We start from the raw sequence: 9,999 nt of genomic DNA, 5'->3' as shown, positions 1-9,999 counted from the left end.
TTTTTAATTAAGTTGTAGGATTTATGTTTTTAATATGCCTTTCTAAATTTATAGGTTTTTTTTTAAGTTAAGTAGTGTATGGCATTTGTATTTTTAGTTAATGAAATATTATCTTTTTAAAATTATGTTTTTTTGTTAAAAAAAAGTTTTATTAAATTAAAATAGCTAAAAAAAGAGAATAAAAGTATGACATCACTCCGTTGGTGTGGCAAGAAACCACACTAGTGTGGTAAAAAATGACGTAGCGCTTATGTGGTGGTGAAGGGAGTGCGGTTTCAGTGGCACCACTCCCTTCAATCTGATGTCCATCATTGTGTTATTCAACACATTCAGTGTTGAATAGGGAAGGTGGAAGTTCAACAAAACATTTGTAATTCCAAAAGTCCGACAAGTGCCACACAATCAGTGCCCATAGCACAACATCAAACATGTAGTGGAGGTCGATTGTCTCCAAAGATTATAAGGGTCATGAAATGGTAACATTGCATATCTACAATCAGTGGCGGAGCTAAATGGGGCGTTAGGGGTACTACAGTACCCCTAAAAATTGTTATATATATATATATATATATATATATATATATATATATATATAATATTTTTTGTAAACATGTTTCAGGTAATTGTACCCCAACTAAAGAGATTATAACATGTTGTTTAATGCTCGATATCTGATAACTATATATAATATATATTAACAATGTTTGTACCCCATATCAAAATTCTTAGTTCCGCCACTGTCTACAGCCCCCGCCCAAAAAGAAAAAACACACATAATGGAATAAACGCATTCCCAACACAATAGCATAAATGTTACCTTGAGCTTCGACATTTGCACTATGTGCCAAATCGTTGGATCAAACAAAGGACATACCTTAAGAACCTAAATCAATCTTCAATGAAGCCCAATATATACAACCAACCATCCCTCCCTCGGATATCTTCTACCAAAATGTCTTTCCACCCTTATATATATATATATATATATATATATATATATATATATATATATATATATATATATATATATATATATATATATATATATATATATATAGGGTTTAGGTACTAAACCTCTTGAAAATACATTGTTTTACTATATAAAGATTACGGTTAATGGATTCACGATTAATACTTCACAATGTAAATTCAAGATCGATACAATAGGGTTTAGGGTTTAGAGTTTAGGGTTTAGGGTTTAGCATTTAGGTTTATGTTTAGGGTTTAGGGTTAAGGTTTAGGGTTTAGGGTTAGGGTTTAGGATTTAGGGTTTAGGGTTTAGTGTTTAGTGTTTAGATATAGGTTTAGGGTTTAGTAATGTTCACTTAGATGAAGTAATAAACGATAATTGAGGAAAGAAAACGGAGATGATAAAACGATAATGAAAGAAATAAATGTTGTGGAGAATGATATATTTACCAAGTGAAACCAAACCGGATATATTTAGCATGTTAAAACGACATATTTTAGAGGTTTAGTACCTAAGCTTAGGTGGGGTTGTAATGTATATTCCCTATCCCTATATATATATATATATATATATATATATATATATATATATATATATATATATAAATAAAGGTTCAAACGAGAAAAAAAAAATATTAAAAACCCATTTTGATTTATAATTAAGGATATATTTATTATTTTTCAAATACATATTTATAAATTTTAAAAATGTCATTTTCGTCACTAAAAACATAATGGCATGATTGTAATTAACAAAAAATCTTATCCTATTTTCCGAAACAATAATCAGATCTTGAAATCCATATCTACATTTGAATCATTCTTTCATAATTCTCAAAAATATAATTCTCTCCCTTTCCTTCCTCCTTCTACCACCGATAGCCTTTTGTCATCGTTGCCGCCTCTGATGTCAGCCCCACCACCGGCTCGCCAGAATCTAAGTCGGCACCACCGGTGTCGCCATCAGATATGTTATTGTTACTCCACATGCACTAGATTTACCACTATCGTTATCCTCTTACATCTCGAGATCTGTTGATTTTTTATGTTAACATCCACCAACGACCATGACTGCAAAATCATCGACATGTTAGGCCAGATCACGAGCTCCAACGAGAGTTGTGGACAAATCTACAAGCATCGGTGAGTGGTAAGTCCAGATCTACGAGCTCTGGTGAATCGCGATGCCAGATCTACGAGCTCCGATGAGCGGAAATATCTGATCTAGGAGCTCTAACGAGCCGCGATCATCCATCACTATCGTCTCTTTTCAGATCTACTTCGTCTCATCTTTAACCACCTTGTTCATTTCCGACGACCATCCCCACCGCTCGCCACTCATAGGTACCCGGAGAAGAAGCAACTTCATATATGTTGCCGGAGAGGGAGTCATTTGATGGTGGTTTACTGGTGATAGTAAGTGACCAAACTATAGCTTTTATTTTTAAAAAAAGAAGATAGTTTGTAATATTTTAATATTTTCTTTTAACTTTATCAATGGTATTATGTTATGGGTAGATACTAAGCAACTTACATTCATATGTGTTTGATTTCTATTATTACAACTACACTAGTCCATTAAAAGCATTATTAATTAATCAAGACATGGCATGCGAAATTAACTATTTCTCTTTACCTACTTTTGATAGATAATACGTGCTTCACATTTTATTTCGTTACTTTTGCTTTATATATAATTTTTTATTTTATTATTTGTTTGTTTCAATTTTACTATTTTAAATCTTAAAATTTAAACTATTAATTATACTTTTGAGTTGACTAAATTGCAAAATTAGTACTTGTGGTTATCGAAAAAATGTGGATAGAATCCAAAAAATTGTCAACTTGCACCATTGGTTCAAAATCGAATTCTTTTTGTGGTTTTTGTCCCTAGAAAAGTTCAAATGATTTTTTTACCCTTTTAATTTTATTTTTGAATTTCTTTACTCTTTTTTAAAATTTAAGAAAATGAAAAAGAAAAAAGAAAATGGCCCACCCTCGCCATATTTACCCTTCTCTCTCTCTCTCTTTCTCTCTCTCTACATCCATCTTCCCTATCTATCCCGTTGTTTCTGCCCTAAATCCCCAATTTGGAACATGATACCATGTCGTTCTCTTCACAACTTCTTCACCTAATCACAAACCAAAACATACTGAAATCAGAACCAATAAGAAAAGTTGAGATTCCAACACCGACTTATTTCATTGTCCCCAATGGATGTACAAGCTGCAAATAAGGGAAGTGCCAACAGTTTTTCCAAGGAGCATATAACAAAGGCAATTGATCGAAAAGAATATGGATCAAATGACGACTGACGAGAGCACGCAACTAGTAGGTATCTAAAGGCCGAAAATGAAGATTGTTTGTACTTTAGGAGCTGCATCTTGATCAGTTCCAATTGTTGAGAAGCTATTGACAAAAACCTAATTTTGCTATTTGGGGTTTCTTGATTATGTTCATCAGAAGTTGGGCTTGGTTCAACTATGATCTTCGTCGAATAAATCTCATTTTTACCTGATTAGGTTTGGTGTCGCATCTTCAATTTAGGGATTCCTGATGAACCAATTCTCTTCAGTTGGATGTTGGTGTTTGGGTAACCAACAGCAGGAGAGTGGATGAGGGAATGGAGGAGGTAGAGACATGAACAGGTTGGGGGATGGGAATCGGTTTTTTACTTCTTCCCTATTGTTTTGATACATCTCATAGTTTTTTATGCTTCATGTCTCAGAGATCAATTTCTACCATTTTCCGGAGAGGATGGCTAGCTCCAAAAAATGTTACATGTTGGTTTCTAGCATGGATGGTTTAGATTAACCTCCCACCACTCCATGATATTTTGGTTTAGTCATCAATCATATTAAATGTGTTGTAAAAGGGATTTTGCAAATATAAGAGAGAGAGAGAGAGAGAGAGAGAGAAATACAGGGAAGGTGGGATTTTTTGAGTTGAAATTGTTTTTTGAGTTGCAGGTAGGTGTATCAACATGTGAAATGTTTTTTTTTTTTTTTGTGTTTTGATATTTGATCAGTGGTTGTGAAGAACATGATGAACATAGGTAAGTTTTGTAGGTTAAAGTGCTTAACATAAAGAAAGCGAAGGGATGAAGACAACAATAGCGGTGGTGGGAAGGAGAAGGGGGAGAGAGAGTCAAATAGATGAAGAATGTAAAAAAGAAGGGGCAGGGGTTATCGGTGGGTAGAATATTATTTACAGGTGTGGGTGGGCCAATTTCTTTTTTTGTTCTTTTTTTAATGTTAAAACAATAGTAAAGAAATTCAAAAACAAAAGTAAAAGGGAAAAAATATCATTTCAACTTTTCTAAGGACCAAAACCACAAAGAGAATTCAATTTTGAACCAATGGTGTAAGTTGAAAAGATTTTGGATTTTATCCACATTTTTTTGATAACCACATGGATCAAATTTGCAATTTGGTCCTTTTGAGTTTGATTTTTCATGAATATATTATTATTATAGTATAAGCCATTTTTATTTTAAAAGTTTTGCTTTGATTTTGATCCATGTGATAAAAAATAATTTTTTTTTTTTGTTAAGGTGTAAATCTAACCTTTAAATTTTTAATGTGTTGTTTGTTTTTGTTAATCTTAGTTTTAAGTTTTAAATGTTATTAAGTTGTGATTTCAAGTTTGCTTTTTTATTTGTTATAATATTTCTACAAAATATAAAGTTATGAATCCATGCGTGTTTACTTATTTTTATAATACTTGCATCAAACTGTTATTCATACTTTATGTTTATGATTATTCTGATGTAAATTGAATTTAGAATGTTAGAGTTTTTTCAAATAACGTGATTTTTTTTAAGTTGTGAATTGTGTTGTTTTAATGTTTCAACTATTATTTAGTTATGTTAAAGTAAGTTTTGATTGAAAATGAATTAATTAATATTATTTAGTCATGAACTCTTGTAATAAACTGTGAATGAGAGTTCTTAAATGCTCTATTAAATTGTTAATTTGTATGTTTCACACAAGGTGTTTATGAAATGCTTCAACAAAATCAAGTAGGTTTATAATTGTGAATGAGACTCCTAAAATGCTTTGTTAAATTGTGAATTAAAGTCTTGAATGTATATTTATTATACTAAGCTTTGAATTTTGTATAGTAATTGTGAATTGACTGTATTAAGTTGTGAATTGACTGTATTAAGCTGTGAATTGAGTGCATTAAGTTGTGAATTAATTGTATTAAATTGTGAATTGATCGTATTAAATTGTGAATTAACTGTATTAAGTGTGAATTGACTATATTAAGCTGTGAATTGTTTTATAAATTTTGTGTTTGCTTTTGAAATATGAGAATAAAGAATCATTATATACATATATGTTTTTTTTCTAATTTTAAATAAATTATATAAAATTTAAATTGTAAATGTTATATAAATTAAACTTTGAAAGAAGCACTAGCCTCCAGATCTGAAAATATAAATATAAGTTTTAAGTTAATAGTAAGACATTTCAGTGAATCAGATTGTTAATTTATTATATAAAGTTGTGAAGTGCATGTATTAAACAATTTTTGGTTATATTAAGTTGTGCATTAACGGTTAAAATATAAATTATTTATATATGAATTTTTGAAATAATGCTTTTGTAAATATATTTATTTTTTGTGTTGTATAAGTATATAAGAATACATTAGTTTTTATAATTATTTTGTATTAAATTCTAAATGAGTGAATTAATAGTTTTATTAAACTATGAATGTAGTATTTAACCTCTCATTGCATGAATTTATATATATATATATATATATATATATATATATATATATATATATATATATATATATATATATATATATATATATATATAGGGTTGGGTTCATGTGAGACGGCCTAATTTTGTGAGACCGTGAGACGCATTTTTTATTTTTTTTATTTTTATTTTAATTTTTTTTAGTTAATTCAAGTTCCGAAAATAATATTTAAAAAAAGAATATTTGGATTTTTCCATTTATTTTGCATTTTAAAATTATTTTTTAGAATATGTCAGTGTAATATTCTATTAGAATATTTCACGTATTTTTCAAAAAAAATGGATTTTTTTTTTTAGTTAGATCAAGTTCCGAAAATAATATTTAAAAAAAAAAATTTAGATTTTTTCCATTTATTCTGCATTTTAAAACTATTTTTTATAATATGTATTAGAATATTTCACTTATTTTTCAAAAAAAACGGATTTTTTTTTATTTTTTTTAGTTAATTCAAGTTCCGAAAATAATATTTAAAAAAAGAATTTTTGGATGTTTCCATTTATTTTGCATTTTAAAATTATTTTTAGATTTGATCTCACGGTCTCACAAAATTAGAATGTTCTTAAATGAACCTGAACCTATATATATATATATATATATATATATATATATATATATATATATATAGGTAAAGTGAATATACCTAACAACCTTATATAAGCTTAGGTACCTAACTTCATAATACTACATCGATTTGTATCATATTTACATTGTAATTGCCTAAGGTTCTTAAACGTCAACCCCATAACTTGATTACTTCCAAAATCTTTGGACTTTCAACAATATCTTTCTTTTACATCACGTCTTTCTATTGAATACCACCTATGAGCTTCATATCCTACCGCTACAAATGAAAGGATGTAGGAGAAATATAATGATGAATTTCCAAATTTTTTTAAGTAAATCAAGTTTAGGGATAAAGTTTAAGAACCTTGGATGATTGCAATGAAAATTTAATGCAAAATGACGTAGTTTGATGATGTTAGGTACCTAAGCTTATATAAGGTTGTTAGGTATATTCACTTTACCCTATATATATATATATATATATATATATATATATATATATATATATATATATATATATATATATATATATGATTTGCAAAGAAGGATGCCTGCGAACAGATGGTTGGTGGCGGCGTGTGGCGGTGGTGGTGGTAGAGTTTGGGTTTGACTTCTTTGAGTTTATGAAGTACTGTAAAATATATTATATTAAGTTATAAATTTTATGTATTAAACTGTAAATTGATTGTATAAAATTGTATTTTATAAAAAAAAAACAATGTGTTAAAATATAAATGAGCATATCAATGGAAAATATTAGACTAAAAAAATTTGAATTTGCCATTTTCTTACCAAAAAGACAAAAAAAAAAAGGATTTTAACATATTTGGTAACATTCATAATACATATTTACTTATGAAATGGAGGTTCTTAGGGTTCTTAATTTTTTGTGATTTTCATTTAAACAACTCCCTATATATATATATATATATATATATATATATATATATATATATATATATATATATATATATATATATATATAAGGATCGGGTGATAACTCATTTTAAAGTGAGTACTTGTGAGGACACCTTAAAAATTGAAAAAAAAAATCTAAAAAAAATACAAACCATAAAATCGAGTATAGATCTATGTCCGGGAGAAAAAAATTGGAAAAAAAAAATTAAATCATTAAAATTGAATCATTGATCATAATTATGCAAAATAAATAATTAAATTTGAATCATATATCAATTTTAATGATGCAATTTCTTTTTTCTAATTTTTTTTTTCTTCCGGACATAGATCTATGCTCGATATTATGATTTGTATTTTTTTTAGATTTGTTTTCAATTTTTTTAAGGTGTTGTCAGTAGTTCTCACTTTAAAATGAGTCCACATAGGAACTGGACCATATATATATATATATATATATATATATATATATATATATATATATATATATATATATATATATATATATATATCATAAAGATATGTTAATCCTCTAGTAAGTGCACCATGCTAATGGTGTACTTGTCATACATGAACTAAATATGAGTGTTTTGATGAAGACTCTTTCCATGTATGTATTTCACTTCTAGACATTTGGCCCTTCATATGCTATTATTATCTCTTGGATTGATGCTTGCTTGTAGGACCATTAGGCTTGGGTAAAGGTTGATGAAACAATTGGAAATTATTGTTTTCTAGCCTCTTGCATGACCCGAGCATCTCTGCGAGGGAACACCAGTCACAACCAGAGCAAAAAATAGAGTCATTATTTCATTTAGGCTCAGTATGTGTTGTCAAAACAGCCACAAGGGGCTGCTTTGTGCAACCTCTGTAGGCCTTTTTCGACTTAAAATGATAATTGATATCAAGTTGCTAACAATGATATACTCTTGCTTTTTCTATACACTTTTCATTTTAGAGGTGAAAAGCGGGTTTAATATGTGATTTTAGGTAAATGCTCCAAATTTGAGAGTTTCTATCCCCTTGTAGTAAGTCTTGATCATCCGATAAACTTCAACCAAATCTTCAGAGCTTCTAATCCCTTGTATCAAGTCTTAATCATTTCTTAACTTCAAGCAAAGGTAATCATGTATTCTCGATTCTTTAATTTGGGAATGAATTAGGGTTTTGTTTCGTTGTTGGAGAATGTTTAAATTGATGATTGTTAGACTTATATATGATATACACATATGTTTATATTATTTAATAACAATACTTTAATCACTTGTATATACAAGTGAACTCCATCCATGAAAAAACCATATTGTATATTAGTGTTATTGGTTGATGGAATTGTTCAAAAGCACTCCACTTAATCCATAAGTGCTCATTGAACTCCTTTTAAAAACTTATTGGTTCTCATATTCCATAAGAAGGGTTAAGTTGCCAATTGTTTAATTGAGCATTAAAAACTCATAAGGATTGTTCCTAATTTATTGAACACTCATATGAAAGTTGTCAAGCATATAAAACCACCATTAATCTCAATGAAAATGCATAATCTAATCATGGAATCCTCAATTCCATTCCATGTTCCTAAATTGCCCTTTAGGCTAAAACTATCACTAGAACCACTTATAGCTCAAGATATCCTTTATTTTATGTTCCAATTCCATCTCTAAAGTGTCAATTCATGTTCATAAATGTCATTCACTTGCAATATGTCAATCATCTTATAGTTATCCCTAGATTTCCCAAAATACCCTTATGGCCAATTATTCCATATATCTATCTGGGAATCAAGCAACACCTCATGTTTTGAATTCAAATCATTCCAATAACATCCATTTATGGTGATGAACTTAATTTGCTTAACAATTATACCAAATTGCATAAAATCCATTGATGTCCTCATATTTTTCCCTAAGTCACCTAAAATTCATGTTTGTGCTTGATTTTACCATCATGGATGAATTTGAGCATTCCAATTGTTTTTTTTTTTGCTATTAAATATCATCTAGGTCATAGAATCTAATCCCATTTCATTATTAATTGACATATTATCAATTTGGGTTTTCTAGGGTTCATAAGGGTTTTCACCCAAATCCTCAAATCAATCAATGGGATGATTGGATTGAGGTTGGGATCATCAAAACAACTCGAGGGAGGTTTGAAAACCAAACCCTAATTAATGAATCATACTAATTTCGACATTGGTGGTTTTACCCAAACCTTGAATTCGAAATTTAGAGATAGAAGAAAAGAGGTTATACCTAGCAAACTTTTGATTCTTCTTTCCTTTGCATGAATGCTCAAAACTTTACTTGTAGCAAACCCTAGGATCCAATAAGGTGAAAAATCGCCATTGGAGAGGGTTTTGGAGCTTAAATTCGTTCTTCATCCATAAGGGTAGAGTGTGTGCATCTTATGTCCCACATTTTCACATTTGGCCCCTCTAATTCATGCATTTTGTCTATTTTTACCATTACTCCATTTATTTTAACATTTGACTTAAATATTGACATAACAAGTCCTCTTCCAAAAATTATTTAACTTTGGTAGTCCTTTCCACTAATTGAGTCAACCGTTTGGTCAACTAACTTTGTAAATTTGGCACTTTTTCCCCTTTAACTTTTAAAAATGTTATTATTTCCACTTCTAACTTTCTAGACTTCATATAAACTAATGATATGTTTATTCCTCAATAATTTAACTTTATAAATCATCTTTTATTTATTTTATTTATTAATCTAAGAATCTGGTCTTAAGTTTTAGGATGTTATAGGTTTGGCCTC

General features: G+C 29.0%; 1 long non-coding RNA gene across 1 annotated transcript; it reads left to right on the top strand.

Moving 5' to 3' along the window:
- The first annotated feature begins 1,694 nt into the window (after positions 1 to 1,694).
- Positions 1,695 to 4,286, top strand: LOC145004917 (uncharacterized). Its single transcript, XR_013662461.1, has 2 exons — positions 1,695 to 3,618; positions 3,699 to 4,286. It is a non-coding gene; the product is annotated as an uncharacterized LOC145004917 (long non-coding RNA).
- The last annotated feature ends 5,713 nt before the right edge of the window (positions 4,287 to 9,999 follow it).

This window comes from Lactuca saligna, chromosome 7, assembly GCF_052625555.1.
Source record: "Lactuca saligna cultivar CGN05327 chromosome 7, ASM5262555v1, whole genome shotgun sequence".
Taxonomy (NCBI): domain Eukaryota; kingdom Viridiplantae; phylum Streptophyta; class Magnoliopsida; order Asterales; family Asteraceae; genus Lactuca; species Lactuca saligna.
This window is presented reverse-complemented; position numbering and strand designations above follow the sequence as displayed.